Source organism: Mobula hypostoma, chromosome 19 (genome assembly GCF_963921235.1).
Source record: "Mobula hypostoma chromosome 19, sMobHyp1.1, whole genome shotgun sequence".
Taxonomy (NCBI): Eukaryota; Metazoa; Chordata; class Chondrichthyes; order Myliobatiformes; family Myliobatidae; genus Mobula; species Mobula hypostoma.
In genome coordinates this window covers 51,590,396-51,612,644 of record NC_086115.1, presented here as the reverse complement: position 1 = coordinate 51,612,644, position 22,249 = coordinate 51,590,396, and the positions used below count along the sequence as shown (strand labels likewise).

At 40.4% G+C, this 22,249-nt stretch overlaps 1 long non-coding RNA gene across 2 annotated transcripts in view; it reads left to right on the top strand.

Annotated features, from left to right (window-relative positions):
• LOC134359037 (uncharacterized) overlaps positions 1 to 22,249 on the top strand; it is a 67,883-nt gene that overhangs the window by 32,607 nt on the left and 13,027 nt on the right. For both annotated transcript variants that reach the window (XR_010021007.1, XR_010021006.1), the window contains exon 3: positions 3,452 to 3,561. This is a non-coding gene — a long non-coding RNA (uncharacterized LOC134359037). The remainder of the gene's footprint in view (positions 1 to 3,451; positions 3,562 to 22,249) is intronic.

The following is a 22,249-nucleotide window of genomic DNA, read 5'->3' as shown; positions in this document are numbered from 1 at the left end:
ATTGGGGCAGGCACACCTCTTCTTCCAAGTATGTCTCCTGTATGGTTCCTACTGGTTTGGCTGGATAAAGACTTCTATATCCACCATGTTCAGTATCTCTCCAGTCACTTTGTTCACAGTCACACCAGGGGGTATTGAAAATGAAAGGTGACAGGGAGAAGTTTAAAAAAAAAATACAAGGATTTTCACAGAAAATGGATGATATCTGGAACTCATTCCCAGAGGAGGTGTGGAGTCATGTGCAAGGGCTACATACGGAAGATATTTAGACAGGTGTAAATTTGTAAAGCATAGAAGGATATGGCTGTAATGCAGGCAGATGTATTAATGTAGGTGGGTAAAAAGGTTAGCACAGATGTGTTGGCCCAAAGTATGACTTCTGTTCTGTACAACTCTATGACTCTGTGTGGTAACTGAAAACTCTTCCCCAGGTGGGCCACACAACGTGTCTGGCAGGCAGGCGTGTGGGCAGTTCATGAGATGGCCCACCTCTTCCACTGTTTGAGCTTCTATTACTCCTGATACATAATCTCCAAGTTCCTAATCACATCCCAAATGCTCGTTCCCCACTCTGAGTGGCCATGGGTCAGGGATTCCCGGGAGCCATTTGGGATGTGCCATTTCTTTGAGCACGTCCTTGGATCCTTTCTACCTGACAGATTTTTGAAAATAGTGTCTGTTTCAGATGCTTGGTGTCAGGCATTTCACCACCAAAAAACCTTCTGCAAGGGTGGCATTTCTCTTCAGAATAAATGTTCCTTCTGGAAGTGGAATGCATTGGTCAGACAAACCTTTGTGTTCAGATTGTTTAAAATTTATATCAAGTTGGGAGTATCCTTGTATGTTAGTATCCAACATACTGCCACCTAAAGGTTTCAAAGTCCTGTCTTCGTTTGTGTGATCATTAAGATAACTTAGATGAAGCAGAATAAAGTGATTTGGGGTGGCATTTAACTCTTCTCCTCCCACATTTGTGCCTTAGATTAGAAGGGTGTGTTATTGGGATCGCTGATATTATCCTCCATCAGTTGGGTACAGGATGTGGCTAGGGCTTATTGGGTGGGGATTATGGGTAGTTATGGTAGATCTTGTCTATTGTGGCGTAGAATTATATTTTTCAGATTTACAAATTTATGCTAAATGCTTAAATTGCAGGCATTCATTTATTATCACTTTATTAATGTTACCTCTTATTAAATTACTTTCTAAATTTCTTCATTAAAATTCTTTGCAGCTGCCACTGTGTTGGGGGATCTAAACTGAAGTTAGAATCATTGATGGACTTGTAACTAATGTCAGCTGAGCTGGTAAAGGAAACAAGGTGAATTTGAAGCAACCTCCTTCAGTGGCAGGGGCCATCTGCTGCCCTTTTGCTACATACAGTTCTGTGCAAAAGTCATAGGCACATATATAGAGAGAGCTAGGATGTCTAAGACCTTTGCACAATACTGTATTTGTCAAATGGAGCGGAGATCAAGTTTGTAAATCTGGCAGGAGCAAAGGATGTTGGGAATAGTGAGGGTGGAGAACCATGGGAGGGGGTAGGAGAGGTGGCAGCGGAGGAGTGCCAGGGGCTGAGGGTGGTGTAGGTGCAGACACATCCAGCCTTGAGACACCAGGCAAGGTTATTTGATTCCAAACAATTGGTTTATTGATCATTAGAGAATGTCTCACTGGTGCGTCCTGCTCCTTCCCCTCTCCCTTCCCCCTTTCCCAACCATGATACCCCTCTCTCTGTAGCCTTCCCACTCTCTGTCCACAATAGGGGACCATATCAGAATCTGGTTTGTCATCACTCACATATGTTATGAAAATTGTCTTTCTTGGTGGTAGCAGTACAATACAATACATAAAATTACTACAATACTGTGCAAAAATCTTAGGCATCCTAGCTATATCTATGTGCCTAAGACTTTTACATGGTACTGTAAATACTTGATGTATATATATCTGATCATCTTTCATGCCAGCAGGCAGATCCAGCTGACTGCAACTTCCTTTTAAATGGGTAACATAATCAAAATCTTTACAGATAACAGTGAGAGAGCAAGTGATTTATTTTATAGTGGTTATATTGTAAAAATGGTTCTTCCAGAATATTTCTCCGAGGAAAGTGATGATGAAATGAAACATTCTTTTTGCAAAATGGAAGTGACTATAACAGATTCCATACTAGTTGTAGGAGCTCAATCATTGTTTATCAGGTCTGATTTATTAGCCTTTAACATTCTAATTTAATACGCAAGTATTATTTCAGTAAAGCTATTAAGTCACAACAGTTTGGACTTGAAATGTGGAATTTACAAACTCAAGTTAGGAATACTTTTCCTAAGAAATCCAAGTTCAGAGTTCAGAAGGATGAGGGGAGGATCTCATTAAAGCCTTGTATGATACAAAGGTAGGTGGAAGGGCAGGATCTGTTGATGAAGCAGGGAGTCTGTAGAAGGACTCAGACAGACTGGGGCAAGTAAGTGGCAAATGCAACCCAATGTAGAGAGGTGTAGAAAGAATAAAGATGTAGAATACTTTCTAAATGGGGAGGTAATTCAGAAATTGGAGATGCAAAATGACTTGGGAGTCCTGATGCCGGATTCCCTATAGATAGCTTGCTGATTGAGTCGGTAGTGAGGAAGGGAAATGCAACGATAGCATTCATTCATTCAGAAGAGAATATCATAACAAATGTGTAATGCTGAGAATTTATAAGGCATTGGTCAGACTACATTTGGAGTATTGTGAGCAGTGTTGATATCGGAGAAGGTTCAGAGGAAGTTTATGAGAATGTTCCCAGGAATGAAAGGGTTACATATGAGGAGGATTTGATGGCTTTGGCAGTACTTGCCAGAGTTTAAAAGAATGGTCGTGGAAATCTCATTGAAACTGACCAAATATTGAAAGACCTAGTGGATGTGGAGAGGATGAGTCAAATAGTGGGAGAGTCTAGGAGCAGGGGGCACAGCCTCAGAGTAGAAGGATATTGCTTTAGAACAGAGATAAGGAAGAATTTCTTTAATCAGAAGGTGGTGAATCAATGGAATTCATTGTTACAAATGGCTATTGAGGCCAAGTCATTGGGTATACTCAAAGTGGAGTTTGATATTTTCTTGATTCGTCAGGGCAGAGCAGACTCAGTGGGCTGAATAGCCTAATTCTGCTCCTATATCACATAGTCTTATAGTATTAGGAACGTACTAGAGGTACTGTGAGGATGTATGAAGAGCCTTAAATCCTGCCACCGATGCTCTGCTTGGTACGTTAGATTGGCCTGATCAGTATGTGTACTTTGTGTGCCCTGGAATACACCTCTGCAGGTGCTAAATCAGCAATCTGGCATCTACTTCAGGTAGCTTTGACTAACTGGCCTGTGACTGACCATGTCTGACATAGCTACTTTCTCCAGGTGATCAGTCTGCCACCTATGATGATTTTTTTTTTTGACTTATTATCCCAGCAGGAAGAACAGGCTTGTTCCTGACCCTTCAGTCAAACTGATGTCACTCATCTCTACCTCCTGAACTCCTCCTGTGCCCCACCCAGCAGCATCTGAATAGCAAGTAGCAGGTAAGGCCATAAATGGTGCTCCTTGCTCAGAAGTTCTACTGCAGTGAGGTGGTCAGACTACCTTACCTTAGTCTCACATACTGGTTTCATTACAATGTGTGTGTATGTATTTTTGTGATCCTTCCTTCTGAGTTTGCCAGATGATTCATGCAAAGGCCCATGTCTAGGGCTCGAGATTTTGATTAGTTAACAATAGAGAAATGATTAATGGTCCTCATATAAGTGGAAACGCAGGTACATTGAGATTATTGTGGTGAATTCTAGGACTTGTTACTTTTGCCTTATTTTTATGCTTATTTTGCTTTATGTCAGTGCTCGTAATAGATGAGCTTGATATACTGTTTTAGGTCTTATGTTGGCCTCTCTAACCTGTGTCTAAATGTTAATCGCACAGACAAATTGCCACTTCAGAAATCACTCTAAGCATTTTTTAATACCAGAAGCTGGTAGCGGTGTGGACGTTAGCCAGTTCTGAAATATTTTAATTGTAAGCAATAACCTACAATATTGTCTGGTTTCATTAAGTATTGTTTACTAAATTGATCCTATTTTGGAAAAAGGTTTCAAGAGATGCAAATGAGATTCTGTTCTCAATGGCTTCAATGCACTAATTCGGCATGTTAGAATTGCAGAGTGCCTTAAATTGTGAATATTGTGAATAGCACAGGTGTTTGCCACCCACTTGACATTTTTTTTCTGCATCGTATAATCTCTGGAAGCTGCTTTAGAGCCATTGTGTGATTGAAGCTGCGAATGAGTTTAGCAATTCTCAGTTTTGCTGGGGATAGAATTTACTTGGGTCCAGAAAATCTTTGAAATATGGTAAGGAACGTCAGAGAGAAAGAGACAAAACTATTTTCTCAGAAGTGGCAGTGAGCCAGCCTCAGGCAAGAGCTGGCATAGGTGACTATTGCCATTAGTGAGGACTGACATTTGCACCTGGGAAGGAGAGCCACTGTGAATATATTCCATAAAGGGTGCATATAACTGCAATTAAGTGACTGCTTCTGTAACCTTAACCTGGGAATGACACAACCTAAAGGCTAATGGTTACTCAGGTTGCCTTAAATCACACTGAAGAACACTGTCAGCCGACAAGTTTCCTGAGCCAGAATTGACCACTACCCTAGGGATGCTCATCAGCTTGTTCTAAGATGCAGCTTGCCTTAATCTGACGTGTCTGCTTGAGCCCACATTTCCTCTGGGACAAATCTCTTTGTGTCCCAAGGCTGACAGCATCAAGTGGTGATATGTATTCGTTTTTGTGTTCACCTGCCCATTTTGGGTTTTATTGTGAATAATATTATAAAAGAAAAAGAATGGTGGATTAGTGGCAAGGTTATTAGTTTTCAGTATTGACATTTCTGACTGTAATATTGCCTCTGAAACTCAAAAGTTTTCAGAACCCTCTAATCTTTTTGGGGATATTATCTGGTAATGTATGCCATCATGAAATAGCTACTATTTTCAGATCAACACTGGAAAAGGCAGAAGGTTGGAAAGGCAAAAAAAACTGAGAGTTTAGTGATATGCCCTGTAGCTCTTAAAAACAATAGCACTGTAATGCTGGCATATAATCCATCTTTAGGTTTAAAGGTGGTTGCCCAGGTATTCATCCCTCGCCAGTAGCACTAAGCACTCTGCTGCATATAGCATTGTCAGACCGTTGTTTACTGCATTTGAAATTCATGGTCAATAGATTGAATTTCAGAGGCAGACGAACTGACATTACTATATAGCACACCTAATGCTACTGACCAGGGCTGAATTTCTTAGGGTGAACTAATTTTTTTTAACACCAGGGGAAATTTCAGTAATTATAACCAATAAAGTTAAAGCTCAATTATTCCATCTGGAATCCATTCTTTAAAAGATCAGCAGCTTCCCTCTTCAGGAGCCTAGAAAGGAAACAAAATACAGAATATGGAATGCTACAGTTCGGCCCATGTTGCTGTGCTCATTTATACTAGAGGTCCTCTCCCTGTGTGTTGTCCATATTCTTCAATTCCCTTCATATTCAGGTGTCTTTCTACAAGCTGTCAAACTCCACCTGACCGCCCACTTCCATTATTATTCCTGGAAACCTATTCCAGGCATCACCAAGTAAAGGATTTCCCCCCTCTAATATTAAAAAACATGCCCTCTGGTGTTTGATATCTCTACTATGGTGAAAAGTACCGTCTACCCTATCTATAATGATGAAATCAGAGTCAGAATGAGGTTAAATATTACTGGCATATGTCGTGAAATATGTTGTTTTGCATCGGCGATAATATAATAAAAAACTATAAATTACAATAAGATTTATATATATGTATCCAGTACTGTGCAAATGTCTTAGGCACATAAATATACTGCTGCCGCAAAAAAATAAATTTCATGGCATATGTGTGACAGTGGAAAAGTGTGTATGGAACCGGAGGAGATAGCAGAGGTACTTAATGAATACTTTGCTTCAGTATTCACTATGGAAAAGGGTCTTGGGGATTGTAGGGATGACTTGCAGTGGACTGAAAAGCTTGAGCATGTAGATATTAAGGAAGAGGATGTGCTGGAGCTTTTGGAAAACATCAAGTTGGATAAGTCACCGGGACCGAATGGGATGTACCCCAGGCTACTGTGGGAAGCGAGGGAGGAGATTGCTGAGCCTCTGGCATGATCTTTGCATCATCAATGAGGACGGGAGAGGTTCTGGAGGATTGGAGGGTTGCGGATGTTGTTCCCTCAATCAAGAAAGGGAGTAGAAATAGCCCAGGAAATTATAGACCAGTGAGCCTTACTTCGGTGGTTGGTAAGTTGATGGAGAAGATCCTGAGAGGCAGGATTTATGAACATTTGGAGAGGCATACTATGATTAGGAATAGTCAGCAATGCTTTGTCAAGGGCAGGTCATGCCTTATGAGCCTGATTGAATTTTTTGAGGATATGACTAAACACATTGATGAAGGTAGAACTGTAGATGTAGTGTATACGGATTTCAGCAAGGCTTTTGATAAGGTACACCATGCAAGACTTATTGAGAAAGTAAGGAGGTTGAGTGAACTCGGCCTTTTCTCCTTGGAGTGATGGAGGATGAGAGGTGACCTGATAGAGGTGTACAAGATAATGAGAGGCATTGGTCGTGTGGATAGTCAGAGGCTTTTTCCCAGAGCTCCCATGGGAGGGAGCAGGAAGCACCAGAGAGACATTCTGTAATGATCAATAAACAAATTGTTTGGATTCAAATAACCTTGCCTGGTGTCTCAGGACTGGGTGTGTCTGCACCCACAACCCCCCCCCCACTCTGGCACTCCTATTCTGCCATCTGTTCCACACCCCTCCCACGGCATTCCACTCTCGCCGTTCCCAACATCCTTCGCTCCCACCAGATTTACAAACTCGCTCTCCACTCCACGTTGATAAATACAGTACGGTGCAGAAGTCTTAGGCACCCTAGCTATATATATGTATAAAATAATTAGTGCAAAAATACAGCAAAAAAAAGAAAAAAATAGCGAGGTGGTGTATATGACCTTATTGCTTATTGTCCATTCAGAAATCTAATGGCAGTGGGGAACACACATAAAAATTGCTGGTGAACGCAGCAGGCCAGGCAGCATCTATAGGAACAGGTACAGTCAACATTTCGGGCCGAGACCCTTCGAAGGGTCTTGGCCCGAAACGTCGACTGTACCTCTTTCTATAGATGCTGCCTGGCCTGCTGCGTTTACCAGCAATTTTTATGTGTGTTGCTTGAAATTCCAGCATCTGCAGATTTCCTCATGTTGGCAGTGGGGAATTATCTTTTTCCTAAGTTGACTTTAAAAGATAACTGGAGAACATTACAAGATTCAAAGAATCAATACAGTGGTGAAGTAGATGTTCTTTTATAGTATACAACGTCACTTGGAGTTACCTTCGAGTCCTCTTCCTCTTAGGAAAGGAGCAGATTATCCAGTTATAAGCAGAGTTCTTGATCTGAATCTCAATTCCATTCATGACCTTTTACTCTAATTCTCTTAATACCCTTGCCTAACAAAAATATCAGTTGAGTTTTGAATTATGGCGACAGCTGGATTTTTGCTGCCTTTTATGGTTTTTGGCACCTGCTCTGAATGAACCATCTTCAATTTAACTTTACTTTGGACGTCCTCACCAGAAAAATAGTTCTCTCAGGCTATTCTCTCAGCTCCTTTAATCATAAACAGCTCAGTATATTACTCCTAAAATACAAGCCAATGGGAAAAAAACAGTATGCAATGGGAAAACTGCAATAAAAACAGGAAATGATGGAAATATTCAGCCGGCCAGTCATCAATGGAAAGGGAAACAGAGTTAATGTTTCAACTCCAAGACTATTCATCAGAACCGGGAAGGATGGATAGGATGAAGGGAATATCTTCAAGGTGAGGCCAGTGCTGCCATGGGCATAAGCTATAAACAAAAGAATCTGGTCAATGGATTGATAGGGGCAGATAGTTTATGTGTTTTTTTTCAGATTAGCTTTGTCTAACTGGCCTCTTTAATCCATGGATCACCACATATACAGCTCATTGCAATGACAACCTAACCTGACGTTAACAGAAAACTTTCCCTTCAATAACATCTTGCTTCCTCACTCCACCAGTCCTGGTGAAGGATGTTGAACAAGAGCGCTCACTCTGATTTGCTGAGTGTTTACAATATTTTCCAAAAGCCAGACCATATTTTTGCAGTATGCACTTGGTAATTCATAAGCACCATTCTCTCTAAGTTGTGTGGGTGCATGTCCGCGCAGTAACTGAAATGCTCCCGCACACATAGCCTTTGTTGCTGAGCAGCTAGAATTTTTTTATACAATGTTAATATTGAAATTATGTTAATGTAATTTTGAAATCTATGTTAATATATTTGTGAAATGCCCTGCAATTAATTGTTAATGAATATAATCCATACAGTTGCTAAATAACAAATGTATCATAACCTTCACTTTGAAACATTTTAGAGCTTCAACGTATTTACAATGTCAGTGTTTCAAGTTACAACACTGTTACAAATTATAACAATAAACACAGAATGGAAGTGGGTAACTCATTATTAATAAACTGTGGGCCACTGAACACCAACACTGTCTAAATGTAAAAGTTTATAAAACATGAAAGATTTTCTTGATTGTACTGTATTTCACTATGTCCTTCAATTAATATATAAAATGTATGTGATTTTTAAATTTTCATTCTAAATATACATAGTATGCACATTACAAAAAAACACATTTAAAGTTCCGCACAGTTTTCAGACCATGTAAAAATTTCCTACCCAGAGCGATGGGTGGTCTGTGCAACTGTAAAATAAAGAGGATAAGTTGTTCATAAGCTGAATTTCTTATCTACTTCTCAATGATATTGACACTGCTTTTTGAACTTTGTGCTTACTATGTTATCATTGATTTCCTTGTTATCTCATACTTGATTTTGTTGCATTCTTACCATGACATCAGTTGTTTCAATAAACAATTTAATATTAATTTACTTTTACTGAATAATACTTTACAGCTTTGTAATAATACATTTTTGGAATATGGGGAGAAGAGAAAGAAGTCAATCAGTCCAGCTAGTTGGCTATCTGTAGAGCAATTCAGTCAGATCCTTTGCCCCATTCTAGCACTATAGCCATTCAGGGTTATTTACCTCAAGTATCTATTCAATTTCCTTCCAAAATCATTGGTCAACTGTTCTTCCACTCCTTCATTGACACCAAATCTACATCATCTTCACATTACTCTGTAACACTCACCCTAGACCATAAATCTATGTCAACTATTTCATAGTACATAATGGTGACAAAATCCAACCTGCCATACTCTTTTGGTTCCCCGAGGTTATTATAGCTGGGGAGGGGGGGAAGTGGGGTGGTGTGGTAGTGGAATAAGATTCCAACACCTATAAAAAGCTCCTAATGCATGCATCTCAAATAGCCTCTGATCAAGTCCTGCTCTTGGCTTTCACTTCTGGTTTAGTTACTAAGCCCGGCTGAATGACTTTTACTGACAGGAAAGAGGAAAAGCTGGGTTACTAGCACCTTAAAACCAGTTACTCCTGGCAGATGGGGTTCGTCAGCTGTGATTGGCAGCTCCTCCAGGAGAAGGAGAATTCTGATTTCAAACCTTCGCTGCCTTGTGGCTACACCCTCTCATGGAGAAGGCTTCAGGAGTAAACTCATAGGAAAATCTGGAACTGGAGTCCCTAAGGCACTGCTGCATTGAGTTCAATACTGACTGGCAACTCCTGTGACACCACTGGTGCCAAACTATATCGGTCTACGCTGTTTCTTTGGATGCATCAGCTTCGTGGAGGGGGGAGCCTGTCGCATGCTCTCCTTATCATACTGTCCTGATTTGCGTATCTATTGATGGTGAAAGTGTAGGCAGGTAGGATGCAACATGCAAGGTCAATCCCAACTAACGGAGGTCCTCATATGCTTGTACACCTTTTAAATCCTCTCTCAACCCCCTTTGCTCCAAGGAGAACAATCTTGACTTTTCCATCCAAACTTTGCAGCTAAATTCCCTCATAACTTAAAACTTCTCTCTCTTGAAAGGAAGTTTATGGAAAAAATGGAGGACGAAATTGGGAACACTCTACTTGTAATCACTCACTTTCTCCAAAAACCCTGCTCTGGTATCCTTCTGTGCCAGAAGTCTACCCTGATGATGTTGTCTGAAGTCAAAACCTTTCAAATTGCAACATTCAGTCAGCAGTTTCATTTTAGTGTAGGTTAGCTTATCATGGGATAATGCTGATGATTTGGGGACTTTCTATTGGAAAAAAAGGCATTTATTTAAAGGGAGTACAAGTCTGCATCAATCAAAATGAAAGTCCCTGTTTCTGTCAGCTGCCAGGAACATGTTGGAAATGCATCACAGTAGAGTGAGATCCTATGGCACAAATTTGGGCGGCCACATCGTAGGTTGAAACAGCACCCTTTCTGAAGTAGATAGATACCTTACAACTGAACCCAAATAGATCCAGGATCCTCTAGTGGGCAGAGGAGGCTTTAATCTACTTTGGCAAGAAACATTGAAATTTGGCAGGAAATAGCTGAGCACATCGAGAAAGCTTATCGATGGATTCAGCAGGATAGAGAGCAGATGGAAATGATTGCAGAAAAATGACAGATTTTAATCTGAGCCAGTATGAGATGTTACACCTTAGGAGATCAAATGTAAGAGAAAGTATACAGTTAATGGTAGGAGCATTAATATACAGAAGGATTTTGGAGTGCAAGTCCCCACAAAATGTCCACATAAGTGACAGGTAATAAAAAAGGCATACAACAAGCTTGCATTCAGAAGTCAGGGGCATTGAGTAGAAAAGTCAGGAAGTTAGATAAAACTTTTGTTGGGCAAAGGAGTATTGTGTGCTGTTCTGGAAGGCCCATTCCAGGAAGGATGTACAGGCTTTGTAAAGGGCGCAGAAGACCTTCACAGAGATGCTGCCTGGTTTAGACAGCATGTGCTATAAGGAGAGGTTGGACTAACTTGGATTATTTTCTCTGGAGCATCAGATGCTAAGGGGAGACCTGATAGAAGTTCATAAAGTTATGAAATCCTTGGATAATATAGACAGGATATTTTTCTCCAGGGTGGAAGTATCGAGTACTAGAGGGCGTGGGTTTAAGTTGAGAAAGGGGAAGTTTAAATGAGATTTATGAAGCAGGTTTTCTTACAGCAAGAATGGTGGGTGCCTGGAATAGGTTACCAAGGGTATTGGTGAAAGAAGGTATCATAGTTGCTTTTAAGAGGCTTTTAGATAGCCATATGGGTATGCAGGGAATAGAGGATAAGGATCATGTGCAGGCAAAGGAGATTTAGTTTAACTTGGTGTTGTATTCATCACAGATGTGATGAGTCAAAGGGTCTTGTTCCTGTGCTGAAGTGCTCTCTGTTCTATCTCCTTCTGTTAGATCATGAGTTACGATCTAAGAAAGGAATGGCTTTCGTGCAAGGGTGTTTACTCAGTGCGTCAAAAAATCAAACTTACAGAAATTAGCGAAAAGAGTGAAAAGAAAACTTCCAACATTTACAAAAATATATCTACAATAGCTCCATACTCTGTCTAATGTGAACACTTGGCAGCTCGATCTCTCTCTCTTCTTCACCGATAACGTTCAATCATCTTTGAGGTACCAGGACATACCATCTTTAATTACCCATGAAGTTATCTTAGGACTACACATGTATTAGAATCCACAATGAATTTATAATCATACAAAATAAGCAGATGTATCTACCTTAAATACGGTATACAAACAGCATATACTGTCACACCCTCACTCCCTCTTTTGCAACTGTCCTAACTTATGGTGACCATATTCCACATGTGCCCCAACCAGGCCTTTATAAAACTTTAACATAACTTCCCTGCTTTTGTACTTAATGCTGCTATTTAGGAAATTCAGCCTCTCACCTCCTTTATGAACTATTCTTTCAATATATCCTGGCACCTTCAAGATTTCTGCATGAGTACCCAGATCTCCTTCTTCCTGCCCAGTCTTTAGAACTATGCTATTAAGTCCAGATTGCCTCTCCATATTGTATAAGTTGTACGCATTATCTCACACATCCTCGTATTTAGTTCCACCTTCCACTTGTCCGGCTACATCATTCAGCTTGTATTATCTTCATTTTTCTCATATCTGCAAATATGACATTATTTCCAAATTTTGAAATATCTCTCTACACTGTAATATCCAAATCACTTTTATATATCAAACCAATGGGGGTCTCAGCACTAACCCTTGAAGGATCTACCATCCTCTAGTCTGTCAAACAATTGCTTTCTACAATCAACGCTGTCTGACCTTCAATGTTTTCTAATCCAAGCCACTTCTAACCCTTCTGTTCCATGAACCTCACTTTTGTAACACTTACTATGTTCCTTCATTAGCCTTGTCTGTTACTTCATAAAACATTTCAATTTAATTATTCATTATGTGACTATCCTTAATTAAATAATATCACTTCGTCTGCTTGTTAATTATTCCTCTGATTGTTGATTCTAAAACCCTACCCACCACTTCAGCTAAGCTCACCAGCTTGCAGCTACCAGGAGCGTTCTTTTGTCCTTTCTTGAGCATGGGTGTCATATTTGATACGTTCTGCTCCCCTGACACCCCCATCCTGTGCTAGGCAAGATTGGAAAACTGTTTCAGTCAGTTTTGTCTGCACTTTAACTTTATTTAGTAGCCACTTGGACAAGGAATCCTATTCAATCCCAGTCAATCTTTCCAGTACATCCTGTCTATCATTTCTCACCCCATTTATTACCACTGCAACCTACATTGCTATCAATATCTTGTGAGCATCCACTTCCTTTCTAAAAAAATAAATACAAGTACTTATTAAGTTTTCTAGTCATTCCCTGAGGCGCTAAGCATATCTTCTCTAAGTGTATAAGACACGTCCCATTTCCTAACACTATTGACTTGATGGTAAAAGATTTTTGGGTCTTCTTTTATCTTGGTTGCCATTCTACTCTCCAATTGTCTCTTTAAAAGCCACATTTTTCTTTTCACTTACCCTCTCAAATTATTATATTTTAAACTCCTAAACTCAATCCCTCAACTTAGGAAAGCTAACACCCCATAAGCTTTCTTAACTACCCTATCTACCTGTGAGGCAACTTTCAGTGATCTGTGGACATGTACCCCCAGATCCCTCTGCTCCTCCACACTACCAAGTATCCTGCCATTTACTTTGTACTCTGCCTTGGAGTTTGTCCTTCCAAAGTGTACCACCTCACACTTCTCCGGGTTGAACTCCATCTGCCACTTCTCAGCTCACTTCTGCATCCTATCAATGTCTCTCTGCAATCTTCGACAATCCTCTACACTATCTACAACACCACCAACCTTTGTGTCGTCTGCAAACTTGCCAACCCATCCTTCTACCCCCACATCCAGGTCATTAATAAAAATCACGAAAAGTAGAGGTCCCAGAACAGATCCTTGTGGTAACAGTGAGAAAAGGGCATGCCCTGGGTGCTGGAGGTCCTCAATAATGGATGCTGCCTTTCTCAGACACCCCTCTCTAAAGGTGTCCTGGGTACTTTGTAGGCTAGTGCCCAAGATGGAGCTGACTAGATTTACAACCTTCTGCAGCTTCTTTTGGTCCTGTGTAGTAGCCCCTCCATACCAGACAGTGATGCAGCCTGTCAGAGTGCTCTCCACAGTACAACTAGAGAAGCTTTTGAGTGTATTTGTTGACATACCAAATCTCTTCAAACTTCTAATAAAGTATAGCCGCTGTCTTGCCTTCTTTATAACTACTTTGATATATTAGGACCAGGTTAGATCCTCAGAGATCTTGACACCCAGGAACTTGAAGCTTCTCACTCTCTCCACTTCTGATCCCTCTATGAGGATTGGTATGTGCTCCTTTGTCTTACCCTTCCTGAAGTCCACAATCAGTTCTTTCGTCTTACTGATGAGTGCCAGGTTGTTGTTGCGGTACCATTCCACTAGTTGGCATATCTCACTCCTGTACGCCCTCTCGTCACCACCTGAGATTCTACCGACAATGGTTGTATCATCAGCAAATTTATAGATTGTATTTGATCTGTGCCTAGTCACACAGTTATGTGTATACAGAGAGTAGAGCAGCAGGCTAAGCACACACCCCTGAGGTGTGCCAGAGTTGATCGTCAATGAGGAGGATATGTTATCACCAATCCACACAGTCTGTGGTCTTCCGGTTAGTAAGTTGAGGATCCAATTGCAGAGGGAGGTATAGAGGTCCAGGTTCTGCAACTTCTCAATCAGGATTGTGGGAATGGTGGTATTAAATGTTGAGCTATAGTCGATGAACAGCATCCTGACGTCGGTGTTTGTGTTGTCCAGGTGGTCTAAAGCTGTGTGTAGAACCATTGAGATTGCATTGATGATAGGCAAATTGTGACGATAGGCAAATTGCAATGGGTCTAGGTCCTTGCTGAGGCAGGAGTTCAGTCTAGTCGTTACCAACCTCTCAAAGCATTTCATCACTGTCGATGTGAGTGCTGTTTCATTGTTTTCTCTATCTCCCTTGCCATGAAAGGATCCTTTGCCTTGGCTTCCCTATCTTTATCCCTTGTGGAATGTAGATTCCTGATGTGTAATTAAAGATCTCCCATTATTCACATCAGTCATTTTTAAGATGCATGTTTATTGTTGCCACTACATCATATTTCCACATATACTTCTACCTCACAAGTATTAAATCCTGTTCATCCACACTAATGGACCTTCCAGTGAGGATGTTTTCCACAGTTCTGCTGAGATGTAACCTGTTGATTAGATGTCTCCAATTCCCAGAACAAGCCGTATACTCCGAGAATCTGAAACACTCCCTCCTGCACCTTCCTTCAAAACAGGTAAAGAGTCTCCTTTTCTACCTATTTCCATTTTTACAAGCATGTGTTACTAGAAGTAGTCCAGAGTTGACTGTTTTGAGGTCTTTCATTTTAGGCTCTTCCATACCTCTGACTTTGGAAACTTGGTAGTAGTTCTATCTTTATCATTGGTACCATTGGGTGCCACGGTTTCGGATTCATTTTCTACCCCCTGCAGAACATTCCACACACTGCCCTTTATCCTGACACCAGAGAGGCAACACAACATGTGAGCCTCATGGTGATAGCTATGGAATTACCTTTCAAGACCGTAAAACCATAAGATATAGGAGCAGAATTAGGCCATTTGGTCCATCAAGTCTGCTTTGCCATTTCATTAAGTCTGATCCATTTCCTTCTCATCAAATTTCTCCCACATGACAAGCCCTTCAATCCTGGAATCATTTTTGTGAACCTCCTTTGAACCCTCTCCGATGTCAGCACATCCTTTCTGAGAGGAAGAGGCCCAAAACTGCTCACGATACTCCAAGTGAGGCCTCAACAGTGCTTTATAAAGCCTCAACATCTTTGCCACTCCTACTGGTCAAGCTTGGTGCTCTGAACTATGGAATCTCCAATAACAACTTAGTGCTGGCATGCTTTACGCAGTATCGATGCCATGATCAGGACTGTGCTCCCATTCATTCCCAGTGCTGAGCACACAGTGCAGAGTCTGCACTTTCCACATCTTCCTTCTTTTCCTGACCTCTCTCTGCCTGTGGGGCAGCTGTGGCCGGGACTCTCGTCTCCCCTGATACTCCATAGTGACTCCAACTGCCCCCTCCACATGGAAACCCAAGGCTTGAGCTCAAACAGATGGAATTACTTCCTAATTACACAGTTGCTCAGAACACAAGAACAGAGCTAAGATCCACACATTCCCCCCAAAAAATTAAAACAAAATCTCGATTCTTTCTTTCTAACATTTCTTACTGAAATGCAACGAAGTTTTGGATTTAGCATGAAGTAATTCCCCATTTTAATCAACTGTGCTTAACCTATAGCTTATTTTGGCGGTAACAGTTGCTTGTAGGTGATAGAAGCATAGTTAATTTGTAGCTGGCCAGAACCTGGCACAGTCAGGAAAGATTAATGCAAATCTTTGGAATGTATACTGCTATAAATCTAGGAGGTGTCCCTGATGCCACAAGGTAAATAAGACAGAGTCCAGGTGCAGATCCACAGAGGAATTCTACTCAGGGAGGGGAGAGATGTTAGTCTGGTTGTTCAGAAAACAAAAAATCAATTCAAAGGGAACAGTGGGAGTCAGGGAGCCCTGAGAGTTGGGGTTTAGAAGAATAAACTGAACTCAGTAGTTTAAATTTACAAGATATTAACCCAATTGTAAAAAAGGGAAGAGAAACCATATCTAAATCATATATTAAAAGTTGTTGCTTGCAATTCCTGTACCACTTAAGATCTTCAGGACACTTCAGGACAATTTATAAGGATATTGCCGGGACTGGAGGACCCGAGTTATAAGAAAAGATTGAGTAACAGGAAAAAGATCAAGGACTCCATTCCTTGGAACGTTGAAGATTGAGGGGAGTTTTGATATGGGTATACAAAATTATGAGGGGTATAGATATGGTAAATGTAAACGTGTTTTATCTACTGAGGTTGAGTGGAACTACAGCAAGAGGTCATGAGTTAATGGTGAAAGGTGAAATGTTTATGGGGAACATGAGGGGAAACTTATTCACTCAGAGGGTGGTGAGAGTGTGGAATGAGCTGCCTTTGCAAGTGCTGCATGCAAGCTCGATTTCAACATTTAAGAGAAGTTTGGACAGGTACATGAATGGTAGGGGTATGGAAGACTATTGGCTCAGTGAAGGTCGAAGGGAGTAGGCAGTACAAATAGTCCGACATGGGCTAAATGAGTCAAAGGGCCTGTTTCTTTACTGTATTTTTCTATGACTCGATGTGTATGTGGCCTGATGTTTATAGGACATGTCTTCAGATGCTTGAGCTTGTTAAGTCCTGTGTGGGATGAACATATTTTTTGGGTGGGTGACCTTTGTAAATGAGTAAAATGCTCAGGGTGTCTCTGTGTTTACACTATACACTGCTTTTACACATACGTTTCTAACTGGCAGTCTGGCTTAACGATGCATTTTTCACTGGAAATAAATGTTCCCATTAAACAAAATTGAGTGACATTTAAATGGAGAAACAACAAAAAAAAATTGGCTGCTTTCTATCAGTTAATATCTACTTCCTTCCAAGAAATAGAAGCGCCTTAATAAAAAAATGCTTATCAAAATTGATTTGTGGGGGAAGAAATGAAAGCAAATTTATTTATCACGTCCATCACAGTAAAGGCACATTCACAGTTGAAATCAAATTGTAGCAAATCTACGTGATCTTCCTCCTTTTACTCTGCTGAACTTGACTTCCTTAATTTGGCGGGAAAATCCAGCCAAGAACTGTCACATCAATGATAATGAAGCCAAGCTAAAGTGCAGCAATAATTCATCCTGCTGAAAGTGAAACAGAGAAATGGCAGTGTTATTTCTTGTGTGATTCGCACTGTTTTGCATGCACTCTAAGGTAACTTACTTAGATCTGTAACTTCATGAAGAAATAATTGAATTTCCTAAAGGGCATGAGGTTTATATTGATTGGGTTCTGTTCCAAAAGCACTACTTGATAAAAGATTCACTAGTTTCCTGATAATACTGTAAAGTAAGGGTTCCCAACATGGACCTTTCGGCTAATGGTAGGGGTCCATGGCCTAAAAAAGTTTGGGAATCCCTATTGTAAAGTTATATTTGTGATATTTAACATTGAATAAGACAATATTTTGCATTTCAATTTCTAGCACATAGTATTTGGCAAATTTGATCACGTTCTTTAATGAAATTATTCAATGTGTAGTGAGAGTACTGTGTGGTTGATGTTCTGGGTATAAACTTTGGAAAACTTGTGAAGTGAACAAGAACTTACAAAACACACTCACTTGCAACTTTACTTCCCTTTCCAATATTCTCACTCGTCTATCTTGTTGGACCTATCCCCATTACTGTAGTGTTGGAGTGGTATGCACTGTAAAGGATCTTGACATAGGCTCTTCAGTTTCTGAAGCTTTAAATAGGAGTGAAAAACAAACAAATGTGGAGAAACCCCAGTATCTGTAGTGATATTGTCTCTGCAATCATATCTGAGCAAATCATGAAGGCTAGAACTAAGTTATTTATACTAAATACTTCCATGAATCTATAAAAGGCAAATCAACTCAATCATTTTTATCACCCTTGTGCATACTTGATGCCAATCTTCCACCTGTCCATACTTCTTCCATATTTCTTTCCCACATTCCACTTTATTGAATAATGTAACAAGGCATAGCCAAGCTAATGGATGTTTGCTTTTTTGGAGAGGAGAAAGCTATGAACAGCTGTGTAATGTATCCATATCCAGCTTTAGTATTGTATATGCTCTACTTCTGAGTGGCATTATGTTACCATGAGTGGCTGCTGGTGGAACTACTTTACGAAGAATACCATTGGAGTGGCAATGGTGGGTTACAAACAGTAACATGCTGACAGAGAACAGGAAGTTTGTACTTCTTGAAACCACTGTCTCCTCAGTCTGGAACGATGGATTGGTAAAACTCTTGCAAAATCTCCAAAGCCCCTCCGAGTCTACATTAGAGTAAGCTGGGTTTACATGGCAGAGTTTCGGGCTCTCTCTGCACTACAGGTACAATAAGTGGGCTCTGACTGTGTTCTAACAGAAGCTGTAACCGCAGCCATCAGAAACCTCACCAAGGCTGAATGTAGCTTTGGTCATTACTTCAAGACTGGCACAGTTAAGCTCCAGGGTCTAGGAAAACCATGTTCATGGGCATCTCATACACAAACATTCAGACAGACTTCCAAGCAGCCCCACGTTTTTTCTGGAGATCAGTTGTCCATAGGGTATTGCACTATATTCTTCACCAGCCTGGGGACTCATAGGGGACTACCCTTCCCATTGAAATAGACTACATTCCACTGGCATGTCGTACTTCAGAATGTGCATATCCCACCTCAAAACAGGCACGTACCACCCATGAAGTGCCACGAGTAATGGTGACTACAGCTGCCAGATGCAAAGCCAAATCCTCCTTCTCCCAGGACTTGGGAAGCTGTTAACCGTTTGTGCACTTGTGCATCTTAAGTGGTAAGGACGCTTAGCCACAATGATGCTGATTGGAGGGGCAGGTGAAAGAGGTAATTTTAAACAATTTGTTTTCCATAAGACAGTAGAGGTTTTGGCATGAAGGAGAGCTGGATGTGACAAGAATGCACGTGCCTAGCATGTTCCATAATGATTTAGGTTCATAGGTTGCCCTTTATCATGTAGCATGGACCCCACTGTCAGTACAACCTGTTTCTCTAAACACTGAGCCTGGCACATGGTCATCAATGCTGTCAAGTCTGCTGCAGTGCCATGTAAGTGGGTGTTAGGTTGTATGTCACCTCCCTCTGCAAATGAGATGGAAGAAATGGGGAAGTGTCTCTGAATTCTGAATGTGCTGCAACATTTCTACATTTTCCATGGCTAAATTGCTGGAAGTTGTGGAGGAACAAAGGGATCTTGAGGTCCACATTCATTGACACTTTAAAGTCACCCACAAGTTGATAGAGTGATTAACAAAGGTGTATGGTGTGATGCCTTCATTAGTCATGGGATTGAATTCAAGTGCTCTGAGGTAATGTTGTGATTTTACAAATCCCTGGTTAGACCACACTTGGAGTATTGTGTTCAGCCCTGGTCACCTCATTATAGGAAGGATGTGGAAGCTATAGAGAGGGTGCAGAGGAGATTTACCAGGATGCTGCCTGGAACAGAGAACATAACTTATGAGGAAAGGTTGAGTGAACTAGTGTTTTTCCCTTTGAAGCGAAGGAGGATGAGAGGTGAATTGATAGAGATGCATAAGATGATAAGAGTCATGGAGAGAGTAGACAGCAAGCATCTTTTTCCCCCAAGGCAGAAAGGCCTAATATGACAGGGCATAATTTTAAGGTGATTGGAGCTAAGTAGAGGGGTGATGTCAGAGGTAGGTTTCTGCATGGTATGTGTTGCAAGGATGGTAGTATAGGCAGATTATAGCACAGGGATGAAAGGAAAATGGAGGGTTATGTTAGAGATAAGCATTAGATTGAACTTGGAGTGAGTTAAAAAGTCAGCACAACACGGTAGCGTGAAGGTCTGTACTATACCGTACTGTTCTGTGTTCTATGTTATGTGGCATAAGTTTGGAACATTGATAAGTATGTGAGTATAGGGGAGCAGTTGGTAAATGAGATTCATTATTTTTTCTACTAAATTTGACCAGACAAATTCAGATCATTACATTTCTTGTAACAATCCTGGAAGAGAGATTGATTTCCATCAAGTTGTGGCAAAGACCAGACCTTGAGAAGGTTGTAATGAGCTATTATCTTGAACTGTTGGAGTCTATCTGATAAAAGCACTCCCCCGTGCTGCTGGAAAGCGAAGTGCAGGATTTGGACAGGGGACATCAAAGAAACTTGTTGCCTTTAATTAAAAGAAGGTCAAGAGGAAGTTCGATAGATGTTCCAGTCTACAAGATGCACATACAAAATAACTAAAGAGAAACTGTACTTAATGACTGAGGAATTCATTGACGAAGGATACAATTTATACCAGTGTCACTACACTTAGAGCAACTTTATGAGCTACAAGTGTACACCAGCTCATTAATACAAATATCTAATTAGCTAATTACGTGGCAGCAACTCAATGCATAAAAGCATGCAGACGTGATCAAGAGTTTCAGTTGTTGTTCAGACCAAACATCAAAGTGGGGGAAAGATATGATCTACGGTAAGTGGCATTCACCATGGAAAGTTTGTTGTTACCAGATGGGTGGCTTGAATATCTTAGAAACTGCTGATCTCCTGGGATTTTCATACATAACAGCCTCTAGAGTTTATAGATAATGGTGTAAAAAACAAAAAAAAATCCAGTGAGTGGCAGTTCTCTGAGGGAAAGTGCCTTGTTAATGAGAGAGGTTAGAGGAGAACGGCCAGACTGGCTCAAAGAAGGCGACAGTAACTCAAGTAACCATGCATAACAACCGTGGAGTGCGGAAGAGCCTCTCTCAATGCACAACATGTTGAAACTTGAAGTGGATGGGCTACAGCAGCAGAAGACCAGGAACATGTACTCAGTGGCTACTTTATTAGGTACAGGAGGTAGCTATTAAAGTGGCCACCGCCTCCTGTACCTAATAAAGTAGCCACTGAATGTATTTTAAACATTAAAAAAACATTTTTTCTATATTTGACTGTTGGAGATTTGAAGTAGACAGTCTGATGTTAGGGACAGATTAAACAGCAGCCTTCACAGAGAAATGGAATAAAAGCTTAAAGTATGAAAAGTTACAGGGTTACAGGGACAAACAGGAAGCTGTTGTGATGGGCCAAATAACCTCCTGCTGTGGTTCACTGTTGTCAAATTAGCTGGACTCGAATGTTTGAGGATCGTTATAAAGATTGTTGTGTTCCATCTCTGAACTGTAGTGAGTTTTGATGTTGACATCCTGTGGAGAGATAATCAAATTTATCTTTACATACTGGAATAACATCCACTGTGTTCGTAACTTTGCACCCCTTCATTTTGCATTTCCTCCTTATAGATGATAACTAATCTTATCAAGGCATATGAAACTTGAATGGAGGGCAAGATTTGAATGGTTTTTCAAGTTTGTGGCAAAGAAATTTTATGTTGATGTTTATTTAAAATTGTAAAAGGAAATGACAATTAATCATTGTATTATATCATCCATTCCTCCATTGATTAAACATGCAAATCATGAACATCAAAATGAATTTTGGCTGTTACTCCGTTTATGGCTATTGAACTATTTATAAACTAAATATTACTTAATAATAGTTCATTGTCTAATTCCTTTCACTCTGTTATGCACTGGAATGTTTTCTTCTTGAAGTGATTTCCATTAGGTAGGGGTGGGGTAGAATGCTAAACCATTTATCCATCATTACTTGAATAGCTATGGTTGAAACTGTTGATTCAGATTATGGTTTATGGTATCATTTGAAGCTTTTTGAATATTAGTATTAATATTAATATTTTGAATTACTAGTCTATCTTTAATCTCATGATCTATATCTTGGGTAGTGAAATCTACTTTGTTTATGAAATCTATCTGCAGTTATTGATAATTAGCTGAATATGATTTCTTAATAAATCTGTGGAGCCACAGCATTTGTTTTACCTTCATTGTCTGATCCATAATCTGAGCAGAGTTATGACCCACTATAAAG